This window comes from Canis aureus, chromosome 16, assembly GCF_053574225.1.
Source record: "Canis aureus isolate CA01 chromosome 16, VMU_Caureus_v.1.0, whole genome shotgun sequence".
Classification (NCBI taxonomy): domain Eukaryota; kingdom Metazoa; phylum Chordata; class Mammalia; order Carnivora; family Canidae; genus Canis; species Canis aureus.
The window spans coordinates 36,438,628-36,456,029 of record NC_135626.1 but is presented as its reverse complement, the minus strand read 5'-3'; the positions used below and the strand labels follow the sequence as shown (position 1 = coordinate 36,456,029).

The 17,402-nt window shown below is 45.4% G+C and overlaps 1 long non-coding RNA gene across 2 annotated transcripts; it reads left to right on the top strand.

Moving 5' to 3' along the window:
- The first annotated feature begins 253 nt into the window (after window positions 1-253).
- On the top strand, window positions 254-17,402 carry LOC144286455 (uncharacterized). Of its 2 annotated transcripts, none has more exons than XR_013354514.1 (4): window positions 254-551; window positions 11,031-11,264; window positions 15,842-16,007; window positions 16,370-17,400. It is a non-coding gene; the product is annotated as an uncharacterized LOC144286455 (long non-coding RNA). The 2 variants fall into 2 exon arrangements; XR_013354515.1 differs by having other exon boundaries at window positions 257-551; window positions 15,938-16,007; window positions 16,370-17,402.

Sequence of the window (17,402 nt, the reverse complement as noted above, 5' to 3'; positions counted from 1 at the left end):
TGATCTTCACGGACGTTTCCAGCATCTTTCATTAAGCGCTCATGTACCAATTTGTCATTTTAACCGAGCAGGAAAGAAACTCCCACTGAAGTCCGTCGCGCAGGTGCCGGCCCTTAAATCCTCCCCCGACGAGGCCCGCAGGGTCGCATCCCGCCGCAGGGGAGGCTGCAGGCCTAGTGCGCGGCCTCTGATGGGGCGGGGTGAGGCGGAGCCATTCTAGGAAGGAAGTCGGGATCCCCAAACCCGGAGGTCCTGGGCATAGGTTTTAGGGGGCTGCAGGAGAGCCCAGGCTACTAAACAGAGCACAGACGTCAAGAAACTTGGAACTTCCCCTCCGCGCTCCGGGACGCAGGCAGGGCGCTCAACGAGGGGAGGCGCCACCTACAGGACAGAGGAAGACCTGCACCCTGATCTGGAAAATTCGACCGCTGGGGGGTCCGGAACCGACTGGGCACCGTGTGCCCCTCCTCCTCCTCGCCGTAGACCGTTCACCTCGGGGTTCCCGATTTTTGAGACTCCCTTACTCAGCTGGAGAGAAAATCGTTGCCAAGGTAATCATAATCTTGTGTAATAAAAAATGATGGCAGGGGGGCGAATAGGAATGGTACAGATTGTGTCACTCTCATCTTCTTCGGTTTAGAAGGGACCCAGCCTTGGCTACAATCTCAGTGATAAGGCAAGAAGTAGAACCCAGGTCTCCTGATTCCCAGGCCTGTGCTTTCCCCCATCCAACCCTCATTTTTTAATCATCCCTGGCCAGGCTCTCTAGGTCAAAGAAAGTTAACCACACGCAATGTGGCTTCAGAGGCTCCAGGTCTACCCTCTGACCAAAACCTGATTTGAGGGTTTCTAAAATCCACTGGCTTTTACCTGAAACCCCACCATTAGTCACTCATTTCTTTTACTAAAACTTTCATCCTATCCACCCAGGACCAGTAAGGCTTTCACTGTTGGCTTTCATTTCACCTGTATGAGGTTGAGTTCTAAATCAGTGCTACTCAAAGTATGGTCCACAGACAACAGCATCAGTGTTAGAATTGCAAGTTGTGGATTCTGCTGCAGACCTACTGAGTCAGAACTACCTTGGTTCCCGAACTTCAGTGTGTAGGCTTAAAAGTGTCATCTAAAGAGCTTATTAAGACAGTTTCCTGGGACAACCCCTTTCCACTCCATCACCAGAGATGCTGTTTCAGCAAGTCTTGGGGAGGGACCCCAAATTTGCATTTCTAACAAGTTCTCAGGTGGTGCAGGCTGCTGATGGTCTGGGGACTATTCTTTTTCTTTTCTTTTTTTTTAATATTTTATTTATTCATTAGAGAGAGAGAGAGAAAAGAGAAAAAAAAAAGCATGAGGGAGGGAAGAGGCAGAGGCAGAGAGAAGCAGACTCCCCTGAGAGCAGGGAGCAGGGAGCACTATGCAGGGCTCAATCCCAGGAGCCTAGGATCATGACCCAATCCAGAGGCAGACACCTAACTGATGGAGCCACCCAGGCGCCCCTCTTTTTTTCCTTTTAAGTTTATTTATTTAAATCTTCTCTACACCCAACATGGGGCTCACAGTCACAACTCTAAGATCAAGAGTCACATGCTGTCAGGACTGAACCAGCCAGGTACCTGGGCCCGGGGCTGTTCTTCCAGTTGTTGTGCCTCAAAAATTCCTAATAGCAGATATTGAGAGTGGAAAAGCACCCTGGGATAAAACAAGAGAGAGAAAGGACATGATCACGGTTGAAATAGATACAGAGTATGGAGATTTGGAGTCAAAGACTTCCGAGCTTGTGGATTCACAATTATGCATGTGTGTTTACATTTGAATAAGTTGAAAAATGAAACCACAAGTGATTTCATGCACTGTATAAATGTTAAATGTTTGTGAGCTGAATTTAGCTAGGCATGGTAAATAAAATCCCTTCCTGCTTCCCCTTTGGCTGAGCCCTGCCTGTCTCAGTTACAAATGGAAGTCTTCCGGGTCCCCTCTGACCATCAGTTAGCTCTCCAATTTCATTCCAGAGTTAACTGCTCTGTGGCAGCAGACAAAGCTGACTGGATGGCAGGAATACTGTTCCCCGATGGTATCAGAATCTCTTCTGTATTTATGTTTGCTGTGTGACTGTCACTTGTGTACAATTACATAGAGACTCTGATATTAAGACTTGGGCTGCAAATCACCCCCATGGCACAGCTCTGGTGGAAGAGGAAAAGGGACTTCAGTGGCAACCAGATATCAAACACGAATTACATTGCCCTTGTACCAAAATAGGCATCTTTAAGAAATCATGTCTTCTGGTCCTCCTTTGCTGTGCTTCAGGTGGTATGGTACGAAGAAGCACCCAGATAAATGACCATCTCTTCTGTTTGTAAAGATGACTTGTGAAAGAAAACTCCTTAGCTTCCCTGCGGTGGAGGGGATTATTATTCAGCAAATATTGAATGTCCTCTCTGTCCCTCCATGTGGGGAAAAGTCTTACCCCTACCGCCCATGATGGGTTTAGTCGTGTGACTTGCTTTAGCCAATGGAGTGTAAGCAGAGGTTTTCACTCTACTTGCTTGGTTGGGCTTAGCCTCTTCCATTTCTGCCCCTGGACCATGAGAAGAGCATGTCCTGGTCACTTTGGCCTGGGGCCCAGAATGAGAAGGTACACAGAGTGAACCTGAACAAAATCTACAACCTAGAACGGAGCCCCTGCAGCCAACCCACAAACCTATAAGCAAGAAATAAATAATTTGGGGGCACCAGGGTGGCTCAGTGGTTGAGCGTCTGTCTTTGGCTCAGGTCATGATCCCAGGGTCCTGGGATTGAGTCCCACATCGGGCTTCCAGCAGGGAGCCTGCTTCTTCCTCTGCCTATGTCTCTGCCTCTCTCTATGTGACTCTCATAAATAAATAAAATCTTAAGAAAGAAAGAAAGAAAGAAAGAAAGAAAGAAAGAAAGAAAGAAAGAAAGAAATATCGTAACCTCTGAGATTTTAGGTCATTTCTTATGGAACACTATTTTACTGAAGTTGACTGATTATACTGCCTTGGGTGCCTGTTCCATTGAAGTTTTGCCAGGCAGTCTTTCACTGTGTCTAACCTAAATCATTTATACATTAAGGCAAACATCCATTCTGTCTTCAGTCCAAATAAGGGCATCATTAGATTACATCCTTTATTCTAAATGTCCAAGAAATGTAGCTTAATTTGTTTAATAACTATCTGCACTAAGAAATTAGAGATATACTCAAGGAATTGGTTTTACAAAGTGTTATTTATGCTTGCCCTTATTGGAGCTATTAGAGGGAGGGTCCCCCAAAGGTGATCATATCCTTCAAGAACCAGAGAGGTAGCAATCAATGGGAAAGATGTGAGTTTGGAGACCTGTTTAAAATACTATAGAACTCCCTTATTTTCTCTCAGCTCTTGCTTGGCACTTTACAGAGTTGCAATTATTTTATATATCTATGTTTTCTTTTTCTTTGGTTTTCTCCCCACAAGAAAGTGTTTCCATGGGACATCTGGGTGACTCAGTGGTTGAGCATCTACCTCTGGCTCAGGGTGTGATCCAATCCCAGAGTCCTTGGATCAAGTCCCACATAGGCTCCCCTCAAGGAGCCTGATTCTCCCTGCGCCTATGTCTCTGCCTTTCTCTCTCTGAATATATATATTTATAAAAATCTTTAAAAAAAAAAAAAAGAAAAGAAAAGAAAAGAAAGTGTTTCCACATGGGACAATGCTTATCCTGTTTACCATTTTATCTTCCAGTACTCGGTGAACTCTGGCATGTAGCAGCGTCTCAAAAAAATACTTGTTGAACAAATAAAGGAATTCTAATAAAGCATATTACTGAACCTGGTAAGGGGGAAACAGTGAAAAGCCTGTTTACAGTCTAAAAACCTGGCTCTGGGGTGCTTGGGTGGCTCAGTCAGTTAAGCATTTGACTCTTGATTTCAGTTCAGATCTTGATCTCAAGGTCGTGAGTTCAAGTCCTGCTCTGAAGTCCATGCCCAGCATGGAGCCTACTTAAACAAAATCTGGCTCCAACATTATGTGACCTTAGACAGTTCAAGGGTACCTAATTATGTAAAATAATCATTTGAATAATCATAATGATAAGTCAGTGGGAAGCCACTGAAGAATTTTGAGCTGAGGAGAACATTATCAAGATAACATCTTGGGATGATGTACCTATCTGCCACGATTACAGAGAGAGAGGCAATTTCAAAGTGAGGGGATAAGGGCCTGAAGCATGAGGTGGCAGTGGAAGTTAGGAGTGAGGCTGGGATGGAGGTTCTAATAACTCTATCCCCTGACAGGGAAAGAAGGCAGCAGAGAGGGAGTGTCTAAGGTAGCACCACAATCAGCTACCTGTATGGCTGAAAGAATAATTATGTTCTTAGGACACCTGGGTGGCTCAGTGGTTAAGCATCTGCCTTCGATCAGGTTGTGATCCCGGGGTCCTGGGATTGAATCTCTCATCAGGCTCCTCACAGGGAGCCTGCTTCTCCCTCTGCCTATGTCTCTGCCTCTCTCTCTCTGTCTCTCATGAATGGATATATAAAATCTTAAAAAAAAAAAAAAAGAATACCCATGTTCTTAACAGAGATATGGAAACTTGACAAAGAGGCCAAATGTTTTGGTGAGATGATAAGTTAATTTAGATAGAATTTTAGGCAGTGGCCTGGGTATCAGGTGAAACCACCTAGCCCCCAGGACTGCATCTTGAGAGAGAGGCCAGAACTGGAAAGGCACATGTGGACATAGATTCATGGAGGTGACAGATATAGGAAGAGAGAGGCCGAAGACTGGAGCCAGCCCTACAGACTGCCTAATGAGAAGGGGAAGGAGGGGGAAGAGTGGCTGACCAAAGGGATAGAACAAGTGGGATCAGCAAAGGGTCTCTCCGAAGCAAAAAAAAAAAAAAAAAAAGGAAAGAGAGGAGTTTTGATGTCCAGCCCCATCTCTTACGGGAATAGTGTCAGCTGTCAGACTTCAGGGAGCTTCCCTTCAGAGCAGAAGGGAACATCCTTTAACCTGACACCCTGGCCTCTAACCACCTGGGTGGCTGTTGGCCCCAAGGCTTTGTGAGCCTTAAAGAGAAGTCCAGGGAAGGGAAAATGGAGAACTGTAATCAATAACAAGAAACCTTGTTAGGTTGGGTTTGTTTTCGGATTTTTTTTGTTGTTTTTTTTTGTTGTTGTTGTTGTTTTGTTTTGTTTTGTTTTTGGTTTTTTTGGTTTTCCCCCCCCCCCCCCCCCCACTTCATATGCAGGAAGCAATCCAGGACTGTAGCTGGTGCTATGATGGGTGTATTCTGGATGTTCAAAAGGTCATCGGGCATGGAGACAGGCTAAATTATGGCCGGAGTGTATGAATCTGAGGAGGTTCTCCATTAACATTTATTAGGAATTGTCATCGCTTCAACCCGAATGGGCCCCAGATGTGGAAACCCCGGCCGCCCCAGACTTCTCTTCCGGGCTGCAATCTCTCCTCTGATTTATTGTTATTAAACATGACCAGATTTTGTAGAGGGGAAAATTGAAGAAAGCAACACACACATGGGGAACTGTTAGGTGGAGGCTGCCAAGAGAAACAAACCATTTTATTATTTCTGGTGGCAGTGGGAGCACGTGGAGATGCAGACCATTGTTACAAGACTCCATCGTGCCTCTTTCCTAAATCAAAAAGATGCAGGCCTGAGCTTCTGGACAGTCTGCTCCAAGGGCAAATGTCTTCACCCTGGAGGGTGAGAGAGGGGCAAAGTTGAAGGTAACAAGAAACACTGAGAAGAGAGAGTCGGCGCTTAGAATTCTAGAAGCCATAGACAGGAACTCTCTTCCTCAAAATATATTACTTTCCAGGGCAGATGGCTTCCTACAGAGTCAGTCATACCCACTGGATATTAGGTCATTTTTCTTATCACTAATATTTACCCTCTTACTGTGTAATTATGGTGAGGGATTCCAAGAAGTCCAAGTTAGAGCCCCACCTTTGGGTAGCTTGTAATCTATATAATTTATTCACACTTTTAACGTAATTTTGTGAAGCCCATGCTGTGTATAAGGTATTGTTGTAGGTGTTGGAGAAAAATTGGTAAGGAAGAGAAACAAAGTTTATGCTGTCAGAGCATTTACATATCTGTAAGGAAACGGCATCAGAAAATGCCAAACAATTAGCTACCAGATGAAAATTCTTTTCTAAGGAAGGCAGTAGGGATGCCTTGGTGGCTCCGCAGTTAAACAGTTGCCTTTAGCTCAGGGCATGATCCTGGGATCCAGGATCGAGTCCCACATCGGGTTCCTTGCAGGGAGCCTGCTTCTCCCTCTGCCTGTGTCTCTGCCTCTTTCTCTCTCTAATAAATAAAATATTAAAAAAAAAAAAAAAGGAAGGTGGTGCACAGAAAGGAGACTGTGTTATACTGTGTTATAGGTAGGAATCAGGAAAACTGCATTCCCATCCTGGCTCCACTACCCAAGAGTCTGGTGGCCTTAGGTAAAGTACTTAACTTCTTGGAACCTCAACTTCTTGTTTATAAAATGGTGATAAGCCTGCCTTGCCTTATCTCTCATAGGAGCATTGTAAAAATTTAAGGAGGTAATGTATTTGAAGAGTTCCTTATAAACTGTAAATTGCTCTTTGGTGTTGGGTGTTTTATGACAAGCACCAAATAAATGATATGGTGAGTGTTATGGGCCAGTACTCTCACTAGCTGGGAATCTGGGGACTCATCCTCCATGCTTTCTTTTGGGAAAAGGATAAGCACACTATCCCCATGCTGCTGAACACATGTCCGCTGAGGAGCCTTTTACTCATGGAATCTGGATTATCTGTGACTGATCTTACTAACAGGCCATTTCTGGAAAATCCTCACTTGACTAGGCCTTTTTTCCTAGAACTTTGCATGGAAACTATCCCATGTGGGAATAGTAGTGAATGCATATAGGTAATGGGGTACATCTTGAAAGTCACTGGGTCTAAACTACCTTTGTTGCTGCATTGTCCCTTTTTGAGGAAATTATCTAAGTTCCCAAGAAGGAATTGTGTTAAGCCATCACCATCCAGTTTCCAACTTTTCATTCCTTGCCCACCCCAATGCATTTACATCATATATATATGTAAAGATACACCCACTAGTGCACACACCTGCATTATGTCTGGAATTAATGGAGATACCCCTAGAGCCAGCCTTCCTTCTACCAGGCAACTGGACCAAGTGTCCAAGGGCTAATCCTGCAGCTGCTTCCTCCTGCCAAGGGGTAAAAACATGGAGAGAAAAAGGAAACAGGGAAGGTTTTAGGACTTAGGAATATTCCCTAAAGATTTCCTCCAGTGGAGAGATCTGCCTTCAAGTTCTGGGGGTCTGCAAACCCACATCTTTCTAGCGTGGCCTGGGAACAGAGAGAGGAGAGAGAATTGAATTCTGGGTTTCTACTAGATAGTTGTGTTGCACCAGGAGGGCATTTTAGGAGAAGGAAAAGGAAGGTGGTGTAGGAAGGAGGAAGGGAGTTTTACATCTCTGCTTTGCCCTTAGCTAGACAAGCCCGCTAGGGCTTGTGGCAGGGTGAGTAGGGCCTAAGACCCTCCTACCCACAGGGTGGTCCACAGGTCAGCAATATCTTAGGACTCAACCCAGTCCTACCGAGTCAGAAATTGCATTATGATCCCTAGATGGTTAGCATGCCTATTAAAGTCTCAGAAGCATCAGCCTGAGATGCTACTCTGGGAATGACTTCTGTCAATGAGCCACTAAGGATCTGTGCTCTCTGATCTCTCTGGCCTTCCATGTCCACTCTCTATCCTTCCCCTCCCCTGCTGTTGGTGCTGGTGCTAGGAAATGATCTTTATGAACTGCCTCAAGAGACTCTCTTATCCTCTGACTTCTGGTTGGGATCAGTCAATGGTCAGTGCTCAAGAAACAGTGACTTTGCCTGAAGTTCTTAAGGGAGAACAAGATAACCAATATATATCATGCAGCAAGTCACTGGAAGGCTGAAGGTGTGAGTTCAGGGTCTTTATTCCCCCAGGTCCCTGCTAGCCCTGCCTTGGGTTGACGATGCCTATGTTCCTTACCTAAAGGCCATGGTGCTCCTCTGGGGCCCCCATCTGCTACAGCTCTCTCCAGATTCTGGGAAATGTTCCTTCTTTAACCCTTCAGGCCCAGAGAACCAATTGTTTCCCACTAACTATCCCTTGTGGATTTCTCTGAACTCTGTCCATAGCTTTGTAAATATGCCTTTATTATACTCTTCTTGAACGAACCCTGTTTGAGTAGGCCGTCTCTTTCCCAACAGGAGCCTGATCAGTTCAGGATCTCAGAGAACAGACTCAGGGGTTCTTGTTCATGGTTAGGGGGAAAGGACTAGTTGAGTACTTCCAATTTAGGAGATTGGAATAGCCATTGTCAATCCAACATACTATTTCCTATGAAATTCTCGTTTCTGAAATAGAAAAACATATCACAGGCTCTCTTGGCACTTCCTCCAACACACCTTGGCTTCTGTGCTACAGATTACCTGTCTTTGTGTGGACGTGTGGGTGGTCTAGAGCTGCCTCATTCTACCTTGGGAGCACTGATTTTTAAATTTTCAAGAATTTGTCCAACGATTTTGTAAGAAAAACCTAAAACTAGAACACCTGGGTGGTTCAGTCCCTTAAGCATCCAGCGTTCTGACTCTTGGTTACAGCTCAGGTCATGATCTCAGGGTTATGAAATTGAGCCCCCTGTTGGGTTCTACACTCAGTGTGGAGTCTGCTGGATATTCTCTCCCTCCCCCTCTTTCAACCCTCCCCTCCTCACTGCTAAATAAATAAAATTATTATTATTTTTTTTTAATAAAATTATTTTTAAAAATAAAAACTAAAATTATATAGTTATAATTAAAGAAATTTTAAAACAAAAATAATAACATATCCCTTTTTATTTATTTCACTAGATTTTTAAAAGATTTTTAAAAATATTTTATTTATTTATTCATGAGAGACACAGAGAGAGGCAGAGACACAGGCTAAAGGAGAAGCAGGCTCCCTCTGGGGAGCCAGATGCAAGACTGGATCCCAAGACCGCAGGATTGCAATCTGAGCCAAAGGCAGACCCTCAACCGCTGAACCACCCAAGTGGTTCATTAGATTTTTTTTTAAGATTTTATTTTTAAATAAACTCTACACCCAATGTGGGGCTCAAACTCACAACCCCAAGATCAAGAATCACATGCTCTACCTGACCGACCCAGGCAGGAACTCCTTCACTAGATTTTACTATGATCTTTTGGGGTTATTTATATCTGTTGTATGTATATAGTAGAAATACTATATAAGGGTGTGATACTCTCCATCTCTTCATAATTCTGCACTGAGTGATGTCATAATGATAGTTTGAAATCAGTCATGTTGCGAGTATTTACACTAAGGAAATTGGCAAATGTTACAGATCAAGATAGTACTTTTTTTTTTTCCTGGAGAACTGTTTTGTTAAACACCATGGAGTTAGTCCCTATCATTGAAAGGTGCTGGAGAGATGAATAAGAGGAAGGGAATCCTTTGAGATGGTCATGGTATTTGGACTTGGGTAGCTTTAAGGGAGATCCATATGCCTGCTTTCTGACAAGAGGAAGAAACGTGAACAGACTTGGCACTTGACTAGAAAGGATAAACTAAACAGAGAGAGGAAATATCCTCTTTGGCTCCTTAGGGCAGGATGGATTAAACAGGCCTTTTAGCATGTGAGATATAGTATTAATAATAGCTTACTTTCACAACGGGGTTGTTTGTTTAAAAGCTCTCAAAGTACTTTACATCTATTACCTCTTCCATCTATCAAATATCTTGACCAAGGAGAGAAGCAACAGAGACATTTCTTCTTACAGATAGAAAAACTGGGGCTTGGGGAGGTTAAATGACCTTTTTAACCTCAGAAAACTGAGATCCAGAGGGGCAACAGGGCCCAGTGCTCGGACCTACATGCCCACTGGAATCCCTCCACTAGCAGCTAACATTTATGTGATGTTGAGCAAGTTGTCCGAGTTTTCTGAGCCTCGGCTCTTCATCTGTGGAAAGTTATGGAGGAATAAATGAAAGAATGTGTATTAATCACTAGATGTGTGTGATCAGTGCTGCAAAAATGGTGAGTTTACTGGAGAAACCCAAAGATTGGGCAGGGGCACGGGAGGAAGAGCTTGTATCACATGGCACAAGCAACTGTAATGGGCACGTGGGAGTCACTGTTCCTAAAACACCTGCCAGTCAGTCCAACCAGTGTGGAATCTCACGTGCGCCTTCAGGATGCCTGGCCTCTCTCCTGTTGGGGCCTCATCACTCCCTTTTCTCTCCTCTTCTTGCTCTCTCCTGCAGAACAAGACTCTCCCTTCTCTAGAGCTTTGGTAACATCTGCCGTGTGATAAACACATATCAAGGCATTCTTCCAAGCAGTTTCCTTCCTAAGAGAAATCTGGTGAATAAAATGATTACCAGGGCACCTGGGTGGCTCAGTCAGTTAAGTGGCTGTCTTCAGCTCAGGTCATGATCTCAGGTTCTGGGATCAAGCCCCATGTTGGACTCACTGCTCAGCAGGGAGTCTTCTTCTCCCTCTCCTCTGCTGCTCCCCCTGCTTGTGCCCTCTCTCTCAAATAAAATTTTAAAAAATGATTACCGCTCCATTATACATAGAGAGGCATTTACACAGGGTTTTCCCATCTTCTATTTCCTTTGAACCTCAGAGCCACCCCATGGCAAGGATTACAATCACAGCCACTTTACATTGGGGAAACTGAGGCACCCGGAGTTGCCCAGGGTCACAACTTGTAAGTGGCTGAGTCAGGACTTGACTGGCAATGTCTATATTGCACAACACCATGCTGAGTGTGATTCTTCCTTCCTCAGAATGGGCATATTCTAGTCTATCTCCTGGAGAACTGCTCTCTCTGCCATTCAGTTAGCTGTCTAGACCAAGAGCCTGTAGTGGGTAGATTCCTGAGCTGGATGGATACCAGGTATTGGACAAGGAGTTAGAAAACACAAGCTGGGGCTCTAACTATTTTTTTTTTCTAACTTCTTTCCTAGCTTGCTGTACATCCTTGGGCAGAAGACTGAAGAGGCAGGAAGCTATCATGTTATGAGCAAGTGCTACATTCCAGACACCATGGACTAGGAACTTGACATCAATTCAATTATTTCATGTAGTCTTTGCTACAACTCCATGAGAGAATATCATTATTTTCACATTAAAGGTGTGGAAACTAGGCTCAGAGAGCTTAAGAAACTTGCACAAGTCCATCTAGGCGATGAGTGATAGAGGTGAGATTTGTACCCATGTCTCTCTGACTCTAAATTCCTCCTTCTCCTCCCATACCATCTTGTCCCTCTGAGTCCCTGTTTTCTGAGGCGAATCCCGGCATCTAACCTCTCTGGTTCCCAGCTCATACTTCAATCAACTGCTGGATTATGTTCGGCCTCTGGCAGGGGGCTGAGGGCTGGGAAACCATGCAGTTATCCAACTTCTCCCAAGTTCAGAGGTCAGAGTCAGGAGCTCTGATTACTGCATCCACCCTCCCCCACCTCTAGGAGGGTGCCGTGTTTCATGTGAGGTCAGCAGCCACACATCTCTTCTGCAACATCCTTCAGAATATGGGCTCCCCACCCACAACTCATCCCTGGCCTGGGGCGGACTGTTCATTAAGGGGAAGGTAGGGAGGAGGTGAACCAAGATAGCAAAGAGATCCATCAAGGTGCGGAGCTGACAGGTGCACACACCTGCTTCTAGCCAGAGGAGCTAGCGGCCAGTGGGAACCTGCCTCAAGGAGAGGACTTTATCTGGAAAGGGAAGGGAGGATAAAGGGAAAAACAAAACTAAACGAGATTGGACCACTCTAATCATATGGCTCTAAATCACAGGGAAGAACCATGGCTCAGACATCCAAGTGGTGGAGGATGGGATTTTTACCTTGACTCCTGCTAATTTTCATTGATTTATGTGGCTTGAAAGCATTTATTTTCTGCTTACAAGCTACCCACCTCTTGCTAAGGAGGCTCTGGACTCCCTTAAATACTCTCACCATGAAGAGGCAGGAGGCAGAGCTGGGTTTCAGGGCAAGGGCTAAGTTTCCTGCTTGGTTTCAGTGACTGCCTGAGAGCCAAGAGGCCTAATGGGAGCCCCTGGCCTGCCGCAGCCACCTCCCCAATCCTGTCCCCAGAGCCTGCCTGCTTCTGGTCACAGCTCCTTGAGTTTAACACTCCTGGCAGCTTAACACTCTGGTTTTTATGTGCTAGGCCGTAATATTTGGTGAGCTGTGAGATGAGGTGGGAGCATTTGCAACTGGCGCTTCCCTTCCGGCCCTGCCCTGTGATTCAGGCCAGCAGTGTGACAAAGTGAGGCTACCACTCCTCCCCACTCTGGCTCCCACCTGTGGCTCTTTGGCACTTGTCCTTCCTTCATTGTCTCCTCTTCCCTGTGATCCCATGTCTGCTAGACTCCCATACCTCCTGGGTTTTGAAAGGGGGTGCTCAGTCCTCACGTTCCAAACCATCTGCACAGTGAAATATTTTAAAAAGATATCCTGAGTCTGTCTAGGACCACATTCCAAGAGGGGATGGGTAGGTATCAGGAAGGAGGCTTTCTAAATGTCATAGGCCTTGAAAAACTTTTGACTGATGATGACAAACTGATGGGAAGCCGATGGGTCACCCAGTGAGGGTCAAGTTTTCATGGGGATTAGAAGCATAAGAAAGCAGTGTACAGATCTTGAAAACTTCATTTCCTCTACTGGAGGCTCCTGATGAGTCATTTGGGCACCTCTGGTTTATTTCTCCAGGTCCCTGAGCCCTCCTTGTCCCTTCACATGATCCAGGGTCAGAGTTCAGATCCCTTTGGATCCCCCCAGACATCCTCAGTCTACAGTTGTCTTATTTCCTTATTTGCCCCATATTCCTTCCCATCAGCCTTAAAAGTACAGCTGCTTTCCAGGAATAGAGTAGACTTCATTGTGGCAGGCGAGTACAAGAAAATGAAGCTGATTATTTTTTAAGGGGTAGTTTTGAGTATAAATGGATGGAGAGCTTCTTAATAAAATTATTTTAAAATTAATAATAAAATTATTATCAGAAGATGACTCTGAATGAGATGCAGACCCAGCCTTCAAATACACCAAGAGCAGTGGAATCTTTTACTGTGTCTTTTTTTTTTAAAGAATTTATTTATTCATGAGACACAGAGAGAGAAGCAAAGACACAGGCAGAGGGAGAAGCTGGTTCCCCACAAGGAGCCCGATGTGGGACTCGATCTCAGGACCACAGGATCACGACCTGAGCCAAAGGCAGACGCTCAACTGCTGAGCCACCCAGGCATCCCACCTAGTGTGTCTTTTAAAATGAAGAGTTTCGGGGCAGCCCCCATGGCTCAGCGGTTTAGTGCCGCCTTCGGCCCAGGGCATGATCCTGCAGACCCGGGATCGGGTCCCACATCGCGCTCCCTATGTGGAGCCTGCCTCTCCCTCTGCCTGTGTCTCTGCCTCTCTCTCTCTGTGTCTCTCATGAATAAATAAATAAAATCTTTAAAAAAATAAAATAAATTAAAAAAAAATAAAATGAAGAGTTTCTGGGATGACTGGGCTGGCTCAGTCAATTAAGTGGCTGTCTTTGGCTCAGTTCATGATCCCAGGGCCCTAGGATTGGACCCCATGTTGGGCTTCCCTGCTCAGTGGGGAGTCTGCTTCTCCCTCTGCCCTTCCCCCCGCTCATGCTCTCTCTCTTTTCCTCTCTCTTGCTCTCTCAAATAAATAAAATCTTTAAAAAAAAATAAAGTGAAGGGTATTTTCTACATTTGGTGCTATAACCTAAAGATAGTGGGATGGGGGACACCTGGGTGGCTCAGTGGTTCAGCATCTGCCTTTGGCTCAGGGCATGATCCTGGAGTCCCACATCAGGCTCTCCACAGGGAACCTGCTTCTCCCTCTGGCTGTGTCTCTGCCTCTCTGTGTGTCTCTCGTGAATAAATAAATAAAATCTTAAAAAAAAAAAAAAGATAGTGGAATGAGTAATGGACTCCTGGGGGAGACATGCAATGCAAAGAAATAATTCCGCAAGATGAGAGATTAAACTTTTATAATAAAGAACCCCAAGTGCAATGTCTCAACAAGATAGAAGTTTGTTGTTGTTGTTGTTGTTGTTGTTGTTGTTGTTTTCTCACAGAACAGTCTGAGCTCCAGGTTGACAGATTCTCCTCCATGCTGTCATTCAGGGAACCAGGCTCCTCCTGGATTATTTTTCCACCATCCCCTATGATGGCCTTTGCCTGATTCAAGTTGAGTTGAGGGTATGCACGTGTTCTGGGTGTCAAGAAGAATAAAAAGTGTAGAAGAGGCACATCCATTTCTGAATATTCCAGCTCATAATTGACCCACATCACTTCTGCTTTCATTCCATTACCAAGAACTGAATCATATATCAGTTGCAAGGGAGGCTGCAACTGCAAGGGAGGCTGGGAAATAAATATATACATATGAGCAGCCATGCTTCCCACAGTTCACTTATTCTTCCTTGAAGAAGGAAAGTACATTTTTGGATAGTGTCACTATCTAAACCTGCATGTTACCCAAACACCACAGAATAGAGGTTCTTTGTTTATTATCAGCAATTAGGTCAAAGTTTTTGGTAAAGCAGGAAATAGGAAAATGCAATTTATAGAAGACATAAAGACACAGGGTCCCTTCAAGCAATGGAGCACAATCTCTGAGGCCTTGAGAAGAATGTAATTCATTTGTTCTCCCAATGGGAGACTTTGAGGCAGTCTGCGGCAGACAACACTGAATGTTGCTCATAAAATGCTTTATATTTAAATATATTTGAATATGTTTATGTCTTACAAGGATTGTTTACACACATTATCTAATTGGATGCCAAAAACATCCTTGATTTAGGAAAGCGAGGCTCAGAATGGTGAAGGATCTTGCACAAAGTCTCACAATCCATAAGTTGCAGAGGCGAGATCCTCTAAGTCTTCAAGCTCGAGTCCAGTGCCTTTTACACAACAAAATGCTACTATTGATTTTCTGTCCCAAAAGGGTGATTAGCTAGACATCCTGTGGGGGCATCAGGGCTTTACTTTTTTTAACTAGACTTTATGTTTTTGTTTTTGGTCTCCATGTGATTTAGATGCCATTTGTAAGACATCAAGAGTCAGGCCACCTGGGTGGCTCAACGGTTGAGCAGATGCCTTTGGCTCAGGTCATGATCCCAGGGTCCTGGGATCAAGTCTTGCATCGGGCTCCTTGCAGGGAGCCTGCTTCTACCTCTGCCTATGTCTCTGCCTCTCTCTGTGTCTCTCATGAATAAATAAAATCTTAAAAAAAAAAAAGACATCAAGAGTCATCTGAACAATAATACTAATTATTACTTGTTGACCATCTACTGTGTGCCAGGCTCTGAGTTGAGCTCATCATATATATCTCATCTACTCCTCATGATGACCGAGCAAGGTAGACATTGTGATCCCTATCTTAGAGGAGAAAGATGAAGAGGGTAGGTAACTTTCCCCAAATCCATGGCTAATAAGCAGTTGAGCCAGGATGTGAATCCAAGTTGATCCATATATTTTCTCTCTGTGCTGCTTTAAAAGATGATGGGTATTTGCTGCCTGCTTAGGATGCAGGAAAGACACACAGGCAATGCTTGGTAATGTCAAGCCTGAGACAGACCAGATTACTTAAGCTTATCCCTAACTCCTGACCTCCCTTTGGATATCCTGGGAACTGAACCTGTAATTAGATCTTCACTGGCCATCGCCCCCAAATGTCCTTGTCCTTTGGGCTCCTAGATATTTATGGTGTCTGAACTGGAAGTAATCAAAATTCCTCTGGTTCACAATGTCCCTTTTACAGATGGTGAAACTGAGACCTAGAAAAATAAACAAATATTGTGCCAGAGGTGTCAGGGTGAATTCCTGACAAAGCCAGCACCTTCATTTGCTTCTCCAGGCTCCAGGCCCATGACGAAGACTTGGACTGAGAACTGGCCTCACCTGCCACCCCTCAGAACATTCTGCAAGTGAGTAAACAGAGGGACACAATGCACCTGGCTCCATGCTGCCACAACAAGAACTGTCCTCTCTCCCCCTCCGTTCCCACCCAGCCGGGCAAGCTTGCAGTTTTTCCAAAGCAGGGCCAGCCTGTCCTGAGCCACAAGATGTATTAATCAATTTGATGAGGATGTTAAAGCTTTCTCTTTGCAACTAATTATGGCCTGATTTATAGGCCTGGCCTTGGTTTGATAGAGCTCTCCTTGTGACAGGGATGGATGCCGAACTGGCATGGACCCCTTCATCTCTTCCATTTCTTTCTCTTCCTCCCGCCTCCCTCTGCCTGCCCTCCCACGGCTCCTGCCTCCTGCCTCTGCTCTTGGTCCCACAGGAACACCCTAATGACACGTTGACAAGCTGGTGAAGCATAGTTCCCTCTCTGTTGCATCTGCCTCTGACACCACCACTCCTCCTATAGTCTCTGACGTGGGCAGATGGAGGCCTCGGCAGGCTCCGACACCGCCCGGCTGCTCAGCTAGAAGCTCTGTACACCCCTTTCTTCTGGAAACAAAAGAATAAAATTCCTGGGGATCGACCACAGCATCTTCCTTCCCCAACACGTCAAGAGCTTGTTGACATGAACTTCATCCCCAATTGAATTAGAGATGGACACCGGGTGTCAGGATTTCATCCTGGTTATTCTACACAAAAGAAAAGGCTAAGGCAGGGCGATGAACATGCCTGTGGTTCCACACACGGTAGAACAACAAAGGTAGAATCATCGGTGTCCAGGCTTCCAGCTCCAAGATCTTCCCATTCCTTGAGTCATCTAGCTGTGCCGTGCCTGGGAACCACAGTGCGGCAGGAGGGGAGCCCCGGCAGGTACACTGGTTCCCCGGCTTTAGTGTATGTGCTGCCGAAGCGAGCACGGCTCCCTGACTTTGGGCGTGAAGGTTTCTGTGACCCCACTATTGTACAGATGTGCAATAACATGTGGATAGGCACGTGGCACAGAGTATGTGTGCCTGTGCGGGTGCACAAAGGGGCTGTTTCCAGCTGTCTTTATGTCGCACCCAGAGGTGAGGAACAATCCCAAGCAATCACCTTCCTTAGGCAAGACAGCCCTCATGCAGTCATTCCTCACAGGCTCAGCAGGGTTCTATGGGGACCAACCCAGGGTGGGGGCCTCTGCTTGTTGTATGCTGTCCCCCAAGTCATATGACCATTTCCGAGACGTGCCAGAGGAAAGGCACAACATTCGTGATATGATATTTCCATGATATATTTGTGGCAAGGTGCTAACCTAAACATAACCGATGCAGGCAGCCTGGGTGGCTCAGCGGTTTAGCGCTGCCTTCAGCCCAGGGCCTGGTCCTAGAGACCCAGGATCGAGTCCCATGTCGGGTTCCCTGCATGGAGCCTGC